This window comes from Eublepharis macularius, chromosome 4 (assembly GCF_028583425.1).
Source record: "Eublepharis macularius isolate TG4126 chromosome 4, MPM_Emac_v1.0, whole genome shotgun sequence".
Taxonomy (NCBI): domain Eukaryota; kingdom Metazoa; phylum Chordata; class Lepidosauria; order Squamata; family Eublepharidae; genus Eublepharis; species Eublepharis macularius.
The window spans coordinates 20,540,114-20,556,715 of NC_072793.1; the positions used below are offsets into that span (position 1 = coordinate 20,540,114).

At 42.7% G+C, this 16,602-nt stretch overlaps 1 protein-coding gene across 2 annotated transcripts in view; it reads right to left on the reverse strand.

The window, feature by feature from the left end:
• The window catches only part of SLC39A11 (solute carrier family 39 member 11), a 511,259-nt gene that overhangs the window by 330,715 nt on the left and 163,942 nt on the right, over positions 1–16,602 (reverse strand). The window lies entirely within an intron of this gene.

A 16,602-nucleotide genomic window follows, 5' to 3' on the forward strand; every position in this document is an offset into this window, starting at 1 on the left:
TTTTGCCTTCTTGGCAACTGAACGCACTTTCCTCCATTCTTCCTATCAAATGCACGCCTACAAATGTGCCCAGCATGTCTGTAACTCAGCACTGACATGTGGCAGAGACAGGGTTTGGATCCAGAGATCAGTCAGTAGATGACACTGGCAGCTATGGATCTTCCCCTCGTTCTCCTCCTCTTAGCACTGTCAGAGAAGGCATGATTTTGCTTTTTGTCCCATATGGCTATTAGCCCACCTATGTCCCATGTCCCTGGGAATCAAAACTTTCAAGGGGTCAGAAAGATTGCTGTTGGAAACGGAACATGGAGAAGATCTATAAGCCTTGTGCCCACAAGTCACTAGAGCCAACACAATGCAAGGGCTTGTCCACAGATTTGTACAGTTCCCCACATTTGGGAATCCACTTAATACTAACAGCTCTCTCAGCAACCAGCATAACACAGGTGCTCATCTGAAAAAGAACTTGAGTACCTATGAGAACTAAAGGATGGAGCCTTGAGCAGTAAGAGTGGTTTCTTAACCATTTTTTTCAACCTGTGAAAATACAAGCACAGATTATAAATCCTCACATCTAACCCCCAAGTGTTTGCACAACCCCAAAGGCACCTGTTTAATCCTTCTGCTTCTTCTACATTCAAAGAGGCCTTCTGCTGCCCAGACAAAAGCGTCTATTTTAGCCTGCCATTTATTTTATGTACCATCTCACCTTTCTTATGTTGTAGAGATTTTCTGTGTAACAGATGGTTTTATGAAGCCCCCAAGCACTAAATAATCGAGGGAATGAAATTCCCTTTCTGAAATATTTCTTGAATGTGATTGTTTCTCTAATAGTCATTCCCCATGTGCTTCTTTTTTTTAAAAAAAAAAAGATTATTTTGTCTATACTCCACCCTTCTCCCCAAAGGAGACTCCAAAGCAGCTTACAACATTCTTCTCTCCTCCATTCTATCTTCACAACAATCCTCTGAGCTAGGTTAAGAAGAGTGTGCGTGACTGGCACAAGATCACCCAGCAAGCTTCCATGACAGAGCGGGGATTCGAACTAGGGTCTCCCAGATCCTAGTCCAACACACTAACCACTTCACCATGCTGGCTCTCTAATTGCTTGACAGCCCACAGAAGCCACATGCCACAGTCATCCCGCCTTAGCCACAACTGATCGATTCACTCCTATGAATCTTCAGGAGGCTCATTTTCATTGCCCCACAGCTGGAATACATTTGCATCACCAAGAGACACCAGCAACATGCTGCAGGGAAGAGATGCCAAGAGTTAATAATCAAATACGAATTACTCTGAATAAATTAATTCTCCACTAATGAAAAGCCCACGGATCTGTCCTTGAGTGAAGCCTGCGCTGCTCACCACTCTGAAGTGTAAGATGGAAAGATATACAATCTCTGTCATCTCAGCTCCTCAGTGGTAAAGGAAGGCTTTGTATAGATAGTCCTTTCCCCCCACAATGGTACCTAAGAACTCCATGGTATCAATTCTCCCAGCATTTTTCCTTATAAACTCCAAACCTTGGAAATGCAAAGTATCTCAGTATTCCACCAATAATAACAACAACAATTTAAAAAGGCTCACTCATACATATAGCTGAAAATAGCTAAGAAAGCACATATATCTGCATAGCTACCTCTGTTTTGGTTTGATGAGAGTGTTATTTCAAAGACAGTATTTCATTAAACCAAGTATTTATGGATATGCTGAGCTCAAGGGTAAAATCAGTTGCTTGCAAGGAAGGTCAAGCTGTGTATCTCATTTCAGTGTTTTAAGATTCAAAGGCTAAAACCACCTGTCTGCATGATCCATTGCACTAAAAATCCAGATACAGTGGTGGTGCCTTTTCCAGGTCAGCAACATCAGAACTTCAGTTCAGCAAACTCTTCCCCAAACACATTCAGAGAAGACCCTGATGATGAAGATGAGATCAGGCGGGTGAAAGTCATATATCATGTTGATAGGTAGTATTAACACTTGACCAACAAATATGGACTGTTGCCTTTTATATTAAATAACTATGTGGATTATAACTGCATACCAAATAATTATAGGATACAGTCTGGAAAGTGACATAGCACATAGGTATACACAATGTATGCTTCATACACTAATAACAAGGTATGTTTTGTATTCCCTATATGTTTAGTTTGCAACTAGAGATGGGCACGAACCGAAATACGAACCAAAGTTCGTCACGAACCAGGTCGGTTCATGGTTCGCGAACGAGCAGTTCGTCGGGGCCCATTTCTGACAAACCGCCATGAACTTTAGGCCGGTTCATTTGGTTGGTTTTTCAATTTGTCACTGCAGACAGCCTGGTACCAATCAATCAGGTTCCTAGGCAACGGGGCAGATGGGCTTTCTACCCTTCTGCTGCCCCAGAAGTGATGTTTTCATGAACCAAACAAACTGGTTTGTGAACCAGGGCAAGTTCATGAAAGTTTGTGGTTCGTGAAATACAATGAACCATGAACTGCACAGTTCAGTGTTTTCCTAGTTCATGCCGATCTCTATTTGCAATTTTTTACATATACTTTTCACTTCCTCTGCCCACTTCGTGCTCTAGATGAGGCAAGTAGTTTTAATACGAGTTTTCTGAAGGACTGCATTTCCCCCATTCAATTCCGCCTATTCAGTAAGATCTGCTTTAGAGATATTTCTCCAGAGACACCCGCTACAGTAATTAGGTGTGGCAACACAAGGATCTTTTCGGTGGCAGCATACATTTTACGGAACACAGATCTGTGAAGTGCATGCATTAATTTTCTCACTGGCATCAAGGGAAACTTCATGCCTGTGGTACTTCTCCTTTAGAGCCTTCCCAGATGTCTGCAGTATCTGAGTTGTTCAATCCATTTCAGCCTACCTTCAGCTTTAACACGCAATATAAATGTGGGAAAGCAGATTGCCAAAAAACACTCCCAAGAAGTCTCCCTGTACAAGGAAAGCTACCAAGGAATATTCTCTCAAAAGTTTTAAGCATTCTGTGTGTATAGGAAGAGACCTATTACACCAAAGGCACAGGTTGCTTTGTTGTAACGGCTGTCCTTCAAGTAGTCAACTGTGCCTTCACACTGATGAGTTTTGTGCCTACACAGAACAGTGATCCAGAAATTTCTAGAGGTAGCTTTTTGGTGTGAAGACATCCTCCTCAGAAACACAGCCTTGGATTGCATGTGCTCCAAGGGGAAGGAGTTGCATCTTCCAGCTTAGTGCTTTCCTAGGCCTAAGAGCATGCTGCAGCAAGTTTAGAACACCTGCTGTGGGTCATGTGAATGCACAGGTGACCACCTGGTGGTGGATGAGGAGCTTCAGGAAAATAAGATCCAGATGACAACTCACCTACACGAGGCATCTACCCTAGCTCAGACATTTAAGACATAGGGATGGATGAAAGTAGACAGCTGCGCTCCACACAGTTCTGGAAGGGGGACCCCTCATGTGAAAGCTAAAGCTACGACCTCTCTAGTAGAACTGGACTTCATTCTTCCTGGAGGCAGTGTTTTGGCCAACATAGCATAGCTCGATAGCTTGTACTGCCCGTTTGTCAGGATGGGAAGCTGAGCCTGAGAAAATATGTTGTCATGACAGGTTAGCTTTAAGAGCTGACTCATGAGTAAAATCAGTCTCACATGCTTGAGAAGGGTTTCAGTAGGCCAATTGTCCATGCCTGTGTGACCTTGGCAAGGCTTGTGTGCTCGCATGTCTTATCTCTTCTCATAAGTTTCTCGGGAGAGTAACTGTTAATTGGTGTATTTGTAATCCGCCCTGAGCCTGCTGGAAATGCAGGGAGGGCGGAATAAAAGTCGGAAATTAATAAATAAATAAATAATTGGTGTTATGCCCTGATTGGTTGGATCTGCTTTAAGACATGACTGTTTTCAGCCACGGGGGTGGCTCCCTCTCCTGTTGCTGCTGGACCACCACTTTGTTCCGAACATCATGATCTGGGAGATCCTTTCAACAGCATCTGCTTTTCTCTCCCAGCATTGAAAGATCAGCTTATCATCTTGTGGATTTATTGGTGAGGCTCAGCTGCAGAGTTATTAGCCAGCCAGTTCAAGTGACTTAGTTAAGTTAGCCTTAAATTAGCTCTAGTGAAGATACATTGTTTTCTGTATGTATGTGCTTGCAAAGCTTGACTGGGTAACACCAGCTTTTGTGTTAACTGAGAGCCAGTTTGGTGTCGTGGTTAAGAGCGCAGGACTCTCATCTGGAGAACCGGGTTTGATTCCCCACTCCTCCGTTGAATCCAGCTGGGTGACCTTGGGTCAGTCACAGCTTCTAGGAGCTCTCTCAGCCCCACCCACCTCACAGGGTGTTTTGTTGTGGGGATAATAATGGCATAGTTTATAAACCACTCTGAGTGGGTGTTAAGTCATCCCGAAGGGCGGTATATAAATCCAATGTTGTTATTATTATTAACCTTCTTAAATGTCTTAAAGTAAAAAAATACCCTTCTACCTTGTCTGTTTTTTTTTTTTATTCACTGTCTCTAAGCACCGCATGTGGTGTCACCTGGGCAAACTCACCCTCTCTTTCAGGCTGAAAAGCCTTAGTGCGCGGAGCTCCCCTGAGTCTCCAGTCTCCCAGGAGTCTGAGCAGCCAGTTGCTGACTCAGGGCGGGAGAGAGACAAAGGAGGGACTCCCTGACACCACTGGCTGGGGCACTGCGCCGATACTGGTTTTCCTTTCTTTTGGCCAGAACAACAAATGAACTGCCTGGTATGTTGCCCCAAAGGCGCTGTCCTGTCCCAGATAAAAGGATTAAGCTCCTGACATTCAGGAAGCACCCAGTTTCTGGAGATGGAGAAGGAAAAAACACAGGCAAGACTATGTAGCCAGCCAGCCAGCCTGAGCATGTATTGCTATGAGCAAAAGTGTGAAACTATCTTAATACTACTTTGTCCATGTGGAAGCAAATATAAGGAGAATCAGAATGTAAAGCACATAGTTCAGAGGCTCATCGTGCTGGTGGTAACCAGGGACACGACCTTAAGAAGTAGAGGCATGTGGTTGCCAGAGGTTCAAGTGACCTCTTCATTAACAATACTGGGGCCAGCTGTAGGTCCCATGCAGGAGAAGGAGTATGCAATTGAACAAGGGTCCCCAATTGACTCCTTTGCTGGTGCCCACCTAGTGCTTTTAGAAAGTGGGGCAGGGCCAGGTTGGGCTTTTGTCCAGCCACTGGAGATCTGATGAAAAGACATCATGATAAACAAAGCTTCTGTATGAAATGCTGAAGAGTTACTATTACAGTTACGCATAACCTCACTACTTGACACTTTGTGGTTGGCTCTGCCTCCTATAGTAGCCATTGTGTGGTTGTGCCCACCACCCTGTGTCAGAACTCCCATAAGCTTGCAAACTCAAAAAATTGAGGGGCTCCTACACAACAGAACACATTCAAGTGAGACCCCAAAACAACTGATTAACCAACCATCAGAGAAGTTCTCTTAACATAGAAGCATAGAGCTGGAAGGGACCCTAAGGGTCATTTATCCCAAATTCCTGCACAATGTAAGAAATTCCCAGCTACAGATCCACTCCCCCAGTGACTCCTGCTCTATGCCTAGAGGAAGGCAAAAAACCTCCAAGACCCTGGCCAATCTGGCCTTGTTGACCCCAAAGTGTTGATCAGCATTACCCCGAGCACACAAGAGAGGGCCACCACAAGAGAGGGCCTAGCACCTGCTCATCCCTTCCTGCCCCTCCTCACAATATTCCTAAGTTCATACTGACTCACAATATCAGCATTGCTGACAGATGGCCACCTAGCCTCTGCTTAAAAACCTCCAAAGAAGGTGGCCACCTCCCAAGGAAAACTTATTTCATGAAGGATCTGCTCTGTCAGGAAGTTCTTCCTAATGTTTAGCCAACTTTTGTTGATACAGCCCATTTACCTTTTAAGCTACCACATCACACTGCTATCTCATGCTTAGTGCATGGTCTACTAAGAACCCTAGATCCTTTTCATATGTACTACCTTCTCTTCACACACCAGTTTCTTCAGTTGTTAACTGAATCTGAAGGTTTCCACACCCAATCACAGATCTCTTCACTCTCCAGAGCTACTTCTCTGTTTGACTGGGATGGGAAAATCTTTTCTCCTTAGAAAATCTAACCCCTTTCTTTGGCCCTTTCGGGAGTCTGCAACACTTCCCAAACCTCCTTGTCAACTTTCCTCAGTTCTCCTGTCAGTGTTAAAACTGCTCTCCGTTAGGACTCCATCTCCCAACTCTTTACACTCAATCAATCAATCTCTCTCTCTGTGCTATGTCTGAAAATAGACAGCCATTGCTACCCAATCAAATCCCTTGAAGTAGCCTGTCAGTCAACGCTCTCCGATTCTGTGAGGGATTAATCCTTAACAGTTCTGCAGCTGTGTGTGTACAGCCCTTCCAGGTTTTTTAAAATGAGCAATGTGCCACAACTACATACACCCTCATTCAACCAGGGATTCAGAACAATCTGGAATGAGAAGTTAACCCAAAGCATCTCACTCCTGCGAATAAGGTGACCCATAAATCCATAAAAATGGTGACCCACCCAAGGTCAACCCAAGGTTTGTGGGCACCCTAGGCAGACGATGATCTTGGTGCCCATTTAAGTCCCACAATCCATTTTCTACAGTGTCCAACCAAATGCTTTTAAGAAATCAACAAGGGTTGCACAAAGGGCATAACTAACTCCAAGCAACTGGCATTCCAGAGTAGCCTTTGCATTTGAACAGCTCCTGCCAACTCTCCAGCCTCTCCCTCCTACTCCTTCCAGATACTACAGCAAAGTTACTAATTGCCCATTATTGTCCCAAACGGAGGTGGAAGGCAATAATCTGAGAAGCTGATAAGGAGGATGAGGACAGAAAGAATGATGCAAAAGGCAGAAGGGGCCATTAGGGACAGCTGGCCTATGACCCACTTTCTTCACCCATTTGCCACCCATTTTTGGGTCCTGACCCACAGGCTGGGAAACAGTGAATTACAGAAAGGTGACAAAAGGGTGTTGCAAATGAAATAAAGAGTCTAACAGCACCTTTAAGACTAACCAACGTTATAGTAGTATAAGCTTTCGAGAACCACAGCTCTCTTCGTCAGGTTCTCTGCAACTCTGCAACATGTAGTGCCCAACTAACTCCCTACCTCAACAGTCTAATCCTAAACAGAACTACACCCTTCTAAATCCACTAAAGTCTATAGGTTTACAAGGGGGTAGTTTTGCTAAGGACAGCAGAATTACTCTCCTATGATTATTCTGTTGCTGCACTCAAAGGAGAATTATGTTAACCCTCAGGCTACCACTATGAAATTGCATTTGTTTTCAAGAGTCAAGAATCACTATTTTAAAGACAACTTGATGATTCAGCTTCTCTCACAACACTTGCTTCCCTCAAAGACTGGAAAATATCGTCTGAATGTCGGGTGTAATAATTGCATTTGACATTTAAAACTGGGACCTATGGCATTTTGACGTTGAAGTCTCTTTCCGCATCACAGCTGACATAGCCCAGAGACTAGGATGTAAAGGCATACTCAGTATCAGTTATGAAGAATACACTTAAAATATTATAATTAAAAAGGGTGAAAAGAATTCGGCAGGGATTTTTCCACAGCAAAATTTTTCTTTCCTTGCAATACCTCTTTTGATTAGGAATCCAATAACTCATTCAGCATATGATACTAACAGGGGGCCAAGCAATATTTTCAAACTGTGGAATACATTTTCCCAACTACTTTTTTACACTCAAGCACCTAGAAACACTGTCTCTCAACCTCTCCTAAGAAAGAAAAATAAACAGCAAACGAAAATGAATCCATAGCCAGCAGCTCCAGTTCCGCAGCATAATTAAGAAACCCATCAGAATATGTGCATTTGGCACAGCAAAGCACGTCATAGGGCTGTGCGATCTTGGTTCAGGATTTGGGGGAAAGGCTGGATTTTTGCTGATCTGGCTAAATCCGGCTTTCCCAGATCCCAAACCAGGAACCTGGATCCAGATCCCAGAAAAATATCTGGGTTAATTCGGGTAGAGCCAGTTTGGTGTCGTGGTTGTGAGCACGGGACTCTAATCTGGAGAGCCGGGTTTGATTCCCCACTCCTCCACTTGAAGCCAGCTGGGTGACCTTGGACTAGTCACAGCTCTCCGGAGCTCTCTCAGACTCACCCACCTCACAGGGTGTTTTGTTGTGGGGATATTATCAAGCATATTATCAAGCACCAATCCATATGCAAAAGAACCTCCTCAGGATACAGCGAAGCCTCCCTCCATTAGCATTCCACACCCTGGGAAACTCTTACAGGATGACTCAGCCCAACCCTAACTTCCTGAGTAGACATAAATTACCTGCCAACTTCTTTTCCACACTGTGACTCTGAGAGATCTCTGTCTTTTGGTGCTACACCTCTGAAGATGCCAGCCACAGCTGCTGGCGAAACGTCAGGAACTACGATGCCAAGACCACGGCAATACAGCCCGGAAAACCCACAACAACCATCAATAATAACATACTTTGTAAACCACTCTGAGTGAGTGTTAAGTTGTCCTGAAGGGCGGTATATAAATCGAATGTTGTTGTGTTGTTAAATATGGGAAATGTTGCTTCAGCCTCAGGCTGGCTCCTTCCTGAGCTTTTCCTCCTTTTTTCTTAAAAAGGGAGGGGGAGGAGGGAGGGAGAAGGAGGAGGGGAGGGGGAGTGATGCCTTACTAAGTTGCAACAGAGTCACTTGCTTCAGTATACTTGAAAAATGAGTTTACTTGAAAAATGACACCCCCCCTCAGCCCCTCCCCCGGATAGGTTTCCCCACAGAAAATAATGGCCGAATAAATCTGGGATTATTTAATAGTGTCAAACTGGATTAGAGAATCTTACCTGGATTTCAGGGAACCTAGATTTTTATTTTGTTTCCCTGAAACCTGGATCCAGATTTCTTGGCTTTTTTTTCTGGTGCACACACCTATGTCTGTCTGTCTTTTTGTGCACACCCCTAGATCAGACATGATGTGACACAGTAAACACCCACTTAAATCAAAAGAAACCACAACAAAGTCTAAAAGGAGATAACTACTTGTGCTCAAATTCAGCTTTCGTTGGTCTTGCCTTTTCAGAAATATTCTTTTTCCTCATCTACAAAGGTACGCAATGCAATTCTTGGTTGGGGGGACAGGGGCTGGCAGCATGCCACAAGCAAAAAATAATCACTGCATAACAGCAGATGCATACAACCACATGGCTACCATTAAGAGCAGATACGCACAGGGTTTTCTCATAGCTGCTCAAACCAAGTTTTGCGAACAGACTGTAAATCAGCCTTGCTATGACGACATCTAAGATTTCATCTATAACGTGTTCATTGCAATGTACCATCCTGGGGTTACTACAGCCTCTGTTGCCTACATATTTTTATACTTCCAAAGATTTTTACTCATTTATTCCTTCCTCCATTTGAAATCTTTCCCCAGATCAAGTAACAATGAAGAATAAATGTCAACCTTTCATACATCCAGTTTAAAACAGCCTTTCACCTTTTTTAAAAAAATAAAAAACCTTTTCTCCTATTCAGGCTTCTCTTCTATTTCTATTAGCTTCAGAGATCTTCTTACAACCTGTGCCCTTTGCCAATATGACTCTTTTTCTCTGAACCTTCTTCTAGAGTACAAGTAAGCTTTATAAAGTAAAAAGTTTCAGGTGGGCAGCCATGTTGGTCTGTAGTCAAAGAGGTTCAAAAGCACCTTAAGACCAACTAGATCTCCAAGATATGAGCTTTCAAGAGCTTCCAAGAGTCAAGCTCCCTTTGTCAGATACAAGGGGTAGAAAAAGGTAGGAATCTTTATAATCCAGGCCAAGGATGGTAGGGGTATTGTAAATTAGAGTGTCAGAAAGTTAGCTACAATACATGTTATAATTAGCTTGAAAGAGCAGTGGTGCAAAGGGCAGAAAATCAGCATCTGTAATGTGAGAAAAATCCTATTCAACCCTGGAGAACCCATTGTTCCAAATTTGCAAATAGACTCAATTTCAGCAATCTGGCATTGCAATTTTCCTTTGAGGTTTCTCCGCCTGAGAACTGCTACTCTTAAATCAACAATAGAATGTTCTGGCAGATTAAAACATTCTCCCACTGGTTTTCGAAAGTTGTCATTTTTTTATATCAGATCCATGTCCATTCATTCTTTTGCGAAGGGACTGACCTGTTTGTCCAACACAGAAAGCTAAAGGGCATTGCTGACACTTGACAGCATATATAACATTGGAAGATGTAAAATGCCGCAGCTAGTCATGCCATTGAAAAGATTCGGTGTTAGGAATTCCTGAGACATAATCTATGATCCAAGACAACCATTCTGATTACTGAGAGTGGAAAGCAAAAGTTATTTCACCGTAACAAAACAGGACCGGTACTGGGAAGATTTGTGACAACAGTCGCAAGACTTACTCTGATCTAGGCAGAAATAACTTCTGGTTTTTATGGAGCAATCACCCACATACAAATGTAATGTGTTCACTGAGGAAGAACAGATGACAGAGAGACCCAGACAGCAAGTAGTCTATGGATGTACTGAAGGCAATTAAATTATGTTCCTAAGTATCCAGGAAATGTGGCAAAACAGAAAGAAGCAGAAATATAGCAAGTCAAATAAACCTCAGGCCTAGACCTACATCAAAATTCTGCTTCTGTCACCTAATGAAATACGAATCTGCTTCACACCAAGGCAGGCCAACTGGTTTATTGTTGTCCGCCTGGACTACCAGCAGCTCTCCAAGCCCTCAGACAGGGGTCTCCTCAGCCCTGTATTCAAAGATCCTTTTAATTTGAGGTGATAAGGTTGGAACCTTTTACATGTGATCAGGGCTTTTTTTCTGGGAAAAGAGGTGGTAGAACTCAGTAGGTTGCCATCAGACAAAATGGTCATATGGCTGGTGGCCCCTCCCCCTGATCTCCAGACAGAGGGGAGTTGAGATTGCCATCTGGAGATCAAGGGGCGGGGCCACCAGCCATGTGACCATTTTCAAGAGGTTCCAGAACTCCATTCCCCCCACGTTCCCCCTGAAAAAAAGCCCTGCATGTGATCTAGTGAAGAAAGGACCTTTCCACATAACAGTAAAGATTTCTCACAGGCAAAGGCATTTCAGTTGCTAAATGTGCTTCAGAAATCTCTAAGATGATCCTCAGAGATAACTGCATAGCTCAAGAAAAAGCAAGTCCCAACTCACCCTTTCAGAGCCTAAGTACTGCTAACTGCATGACAGATCCTTTCATACTGCACAGTTTTGCCACTTATTTCAGTAATTTGGCCAATCGATGAAAGGCCATGGCATTGTCAATGTTAATAAAAACGTATATGAATTACTTACCGCTTCCAGTTGTGCCAGTTAATATATTACACCTGGGGGATAGTTAGTATTTTTTTCCCATTTTACAACAATGGCCATTTTAGCTTTAGCCATGTGGATCTGGATTTCCTGTGTCATTTCTTTACAACCACCTAAGATTTTTATTATAGCTCCTTTTTATGTTATCTGAAACTCTTATCTCACAACCAACACACCTCCTTTCCCACACACAGAGTTACAAGTATTCTCTACTTTAATCAGGCTTATACCTCAAGAACACATTACTTTGCTTCATGCGGGTCTGATTCTTTAAGAATGTCATCATGTGTGCACACACCCATGCTATTTGTGTATTCACTATTGAACTTTATTGATCTCTCTGTTCTATTGTATTGGTTTCATGCCATGAGCATATAGTTGTGCTTGTAATGTAGCCACATAGTCATGCCATTCTTGCCTGTCTGAGAACGAAAGTTTTCACAGAACAAGTAACCAGCCTGTTATCCTGAAAGCATGCTGCACTGACCTTGCAGATGGAACCAGAAATGTAACCGTTTCCCAGGGGAGAGAGAGAGAGATTTTTCTTGCTTTGTAATCTTCAGATGAAGCTATTGTGTTCTCATGCAACTTCTGAGGTTTTTGCGTCTAAATGCAATCTGCTCTAAAGGGGCAAAGGGAATAGTACTCCCTATATCAATACTGCCTTTGCCTGTATAATCATTCCTGCCAACTTTCCCATCTATGGATGTATCCATAAACTTAATGGATCTCTAAATAAAAACTTTTTCAACCAATGCACTGGAGTGCTTGCTGTGAGAGGACTGGGGGTCTATCTGCCATGGACTGCCGTCCCTAAAACTGACAAAGAATTGGCCTGTTTGGGGCCAAAACCAACCCCATGCAAAGTAGGGGAGCACTCCTGTGAACAGCTTGATGATGTCACTTTCAGAAGTGATTGTCACATCCAGCTAGATGTGCACACACCACACGTTTGCCTAGGTTGTCTGCCCATGGGCGAGTACCAGGCAGCTGGCTAACTCCGGCGGATCACCAGCAATTGTTGGGCAGAGGGGCAGATCACTGGGAGTTTGACCGCCATTGGCAGGCACCTGGAAACCCTAATAAGAGTACTGATTTCAGAAGAGATTCATATGGTTAATGGTTTCAACTTAGGTATAGATCCTTAAATGTTTATTCACAAACCCAGTTACAAAGACTTATTTTCCACACGCAGTTGCCACTTAGGAGCTCTGGGTACAAGCATACAGAACATAGGTAGAGGGAATAAGGGCAGGAGGAAGGTGGAAGGGGCATGGAGAAAAAACTCAATGCAGTCTTGGGAACTTCCAGCACAATAGGATCTCTGGTAGAAGAGATGGGAAAGACCTTGGACAGCCGCTGTTGTCGGGACTTGAGTGTACAGAAATGGGCTGACTTATAAAAAAGCTGCCAGCAGGTTTACTTTCTGCACAGGTGCCCCAAGCCAGAGCACCGGGTTTTGGGTGGGGGGGGTTGTCAATATATTTTTTTAAACCAAGTGTGTCCATTAATTTTGTCGGAACCATCTAGCAACCCGATCAGCAAGAAGGTTTCTTCAGGCTTCTTGCTCAAGAAAAGGAACTTGTTTCCTGAACTCTGCAAGAAAGAGTCTACTAAAGGGGGCTGAATTAGTTCAAACATTTATTCATTTTAAGTAGCTATATATTGGTTAATTTGTTTCATATGGCCTTGGTTTTGTTATATCATGGGACATAAATGTTTACAATGTTTCCCAAGGGTATTTGTACCATCTGAAGGTTCTTATCCTCATAGGAAAATGTTATGGCTGTTGTAGACAGACCACAGCGTGGGCTGGATCCAAACTAAATTGGCAAGTTCCACTAATTCCCTCTTCTCACTGCAGACCCCTCATGCCATACCTCAGAGTCCCTTATCCCCCACAATCAGCATTCCATGGAGATCAGGGTACTTTGGAGGGGCGAGAGTCAGGAAAGTTTTGTTCTGCTGACAGAACATTTGATCTGGATCTAACCCACTACAAGCTAACTCTAACAAAATAAACCTGACACAAGTTCCAGTGAAGAAGAGTCCAGTAGGACCTTTAAGACTAATCAACTTTATTCTAGCATAAGCTTTCGAGAGCCACAGCTCTCGAAAGCTTATGCTAGAATAAAGTTGGTTGGTCTTAAAGGTCCTACTGGACTCTTTGCTATTTTGCTACTGCAGACTAACACGGCTAACTCCTCTGGACCAATGAAGAAAAGGGAATTTAAACAGCAGCCCAGATGTATAACTTCAAAGTCTTGTATTATATTTTGTGAACGCCACTCTCTCTCAACTGGAAAGACCATCCTGCCAGAAGTACAGAAGAAGCTTCCTTTAAAGTGGGTATGTAATACTAGCATAAGCCAACACACAGGCAGTACCACTTAAAGAGACAATACTTCTTCCAACCGTGTCTTCATCTGGCAGAAACGGCGTATCAAGAAAAGATACCTTTCAGCATCAAATGGCTTTAAGAAATTGAGAAACAGAACAGTGTATGAATCATTTTAAAAAATGGGTCAGCCTGTTAGGACAGAATAGGCCATTAGCTCAAGTTTCTTCCTTGTGCCCAGAGATCTTGAGTCACCTCCACACACAGCTAGCTGAAATGGCTCTTAAGCATCCATTTAAAAAGGCTCTGGTATTATCATTCTTTAGTCACAGAAATATCACATTTACAGAACACAGGCAAACAAACAGTCTCTCTTGCTCTCACTCGTTCAGTTGCCACTTCATATTTCCACCCTCTTGCCTTTGACCCAATTCATATTTTATCGTGAGGTAAAACGGAAAATTTTTTCTCTTCTCTAGACAATTTCCACGCCAACTGTATTGACCAGCTCTCGTTTAACTGCAAGAACAATGCCATCATGTCTTGGTTTTTAAAACGTAAAGTGCAGATAACGATCCATCAATGATTAATATCAATAACTGTATTAGCAAGAAATATCCATTAGATCAGGAAAGGTTAAAATACCCCCGAAATTTTCGTAAGAGCACAGCTTGAAAGTTCTTGAAAGCTTTAGGAAAAGCGACATATTAATAGATTCACTGACAGTCCTCACTTTTTCAGTCACAATTCATTTTGTGAAAATACAAAGTTAATTCCAGTCAGCCAGAAAGCAAGAAACAGAAACGTCACCGAAGAAATAAAGAGTACCAACGTCTGCCTGCATGCATCTTGTTTCCCCCCAAAAGAAGAAAAATCTTTTCCCCAGACAAAGAGAAAGCCAAACAACCCATAACGGAAAATTTGCTTCCACATTTTCTTGTTTACAACTTAAAGCAGTCTGTTATCTCCACAGAAAAATGCAAAAGTCCTTGGGGGGAAATGCTTTATTTTCCAACAATTAAATCGCAATTTAGATTCAGAGCTGTTATTTTTGGAAGGAAAGTGTTTTAAGATTCCACCATATTCATGGGAAATTGGAATGCAAGGCAACACGGAGGGCTTCATCACTGGCCACCCATGTCTTCTGCTGGCTACGTGACCAACTATGGACAATGATAAGGGCTAAATAAAGCTTTAAAAAAATCACAGTTCCATTTGAAAACTATTATATTGCAGTACAATGCAAACGAATCCATGGGTACTTCTACCCAGAGGGAAATAAATCTGGAATCAGTACTTCTCCTTTAAAGTAGTAAGTGCTGTTGCTGGATTTAAAGCTACCATTATTGTGTAGAAGTGCCTCAAGTAGTCAATGCTTGGTTTTATGGAAATGTTGGTGCTTCCCCATATAGCACAAAATTACCCCTTCAGTAAAAAGAGAAAATGCTTAAATGCTTTTTGTATTAAAAGAACTTTCTTGCGGCACAAAAGCCAGTGACAGATAATGTTGCAGGCAATCACTCCCTGGACAGATTTCTACAGTCAGAGCATAATTTAGGACTAAAGAAGTGACCTGGGAGATGTGAGTGAGTTTTTGCTCAAAACAGCTACCACAAGAGAAAGAGTCAGACTGGGGTCAGTCATTGCAGGGGGACCCTTTACACTTCATGTCACTGACAGGCAACTAGATTCAGGACAGACAAGAGAAAGTACTTTTTCACACAAGTATACCACATCATGCGGAACTCACTGCCGCTTGATGTGGCAGCCACAAACTTCGATAGCTTTGAAAGAGGGGTAAATGATGCCTGTTAATCTTTAAAAGCGGATTGGGCATACTCATGGTGGATAGGCCCCTCAATCACCATGAACTATAATGGCTAAATGGAACCACTATATTCAGAGGCAATATATCTTGAAATAACAAATGCTAGAAGGGGCATCCACAGCAACAGAATTTTGGCCTCTGTGTCCCTGTCTGTGAATCTTCCCTGGTTTATGGAAAATAAAATGCTGGATGGATCTGATCCAGTAGTGATCTTCTGGATTGGTTCTGTTCAGCTAGATCATGCCTTCACCTCAAAATACTATTTACCTTGAAGAGGCTACATGCAGGTATGCGTAACTGTGTTTTCCACCATGGAACAAATGTTGGGGGGGGGAGGTGAAGTTGAAAGGGCAACCCACCACACCCTCTCTCCATGACCCCCCCCCCATTTCAATCATCTGCTCGCCATCCTATTATTTTAGACTTTAAAAAAATACGGGAGATCTTAATCACTGATCTCCTGTGTCACCTCTAGAGTTTGGCTCTTAGTGCTGAAGTTTTTTTGAAAGATAGGGAGGTAAGCACATAAGGTTCAATTCAAATTACTGAATCTAAATTTTGTATCGTGTAGGAATATGGGGCATTATGAATAACAGTACTATTAGGTTTCTTCACTCTTATGTGAATTGAGACAAAGCACATATATGTTTGGGGGAGCGGGGAATTAATTTCTAAAACAACTGCTCAGATTTTCCTGTAGCAGCCCATTTAATAAAGGCCAAGAACTACTGAGGATCTGAGACAATCTGTTTGGATATGTATAAAAGTACCGCATTGTCAATGTACAACACCACAGACAACTAAGGGCTGCCAGTTTTTTGTGACCTGCAAGCTAGTACTTATGTAAAAAGCTTTAACTGACACCAGCAAGTGACGTTCGCCATTTGTTTCGAAGTTTAGGTGCACGAGAGTGTTCCTTTTCCAGGTCACATGCATACTCAGTCACACTACATGGATCTTACACTTCTGTCAGCAGCCAATACTAAATGGAAACAAACTGAAATTGTAGTTTTAATGTAGAGGTAAAAGCTAACTGATTTTCATCAAAGGAATGG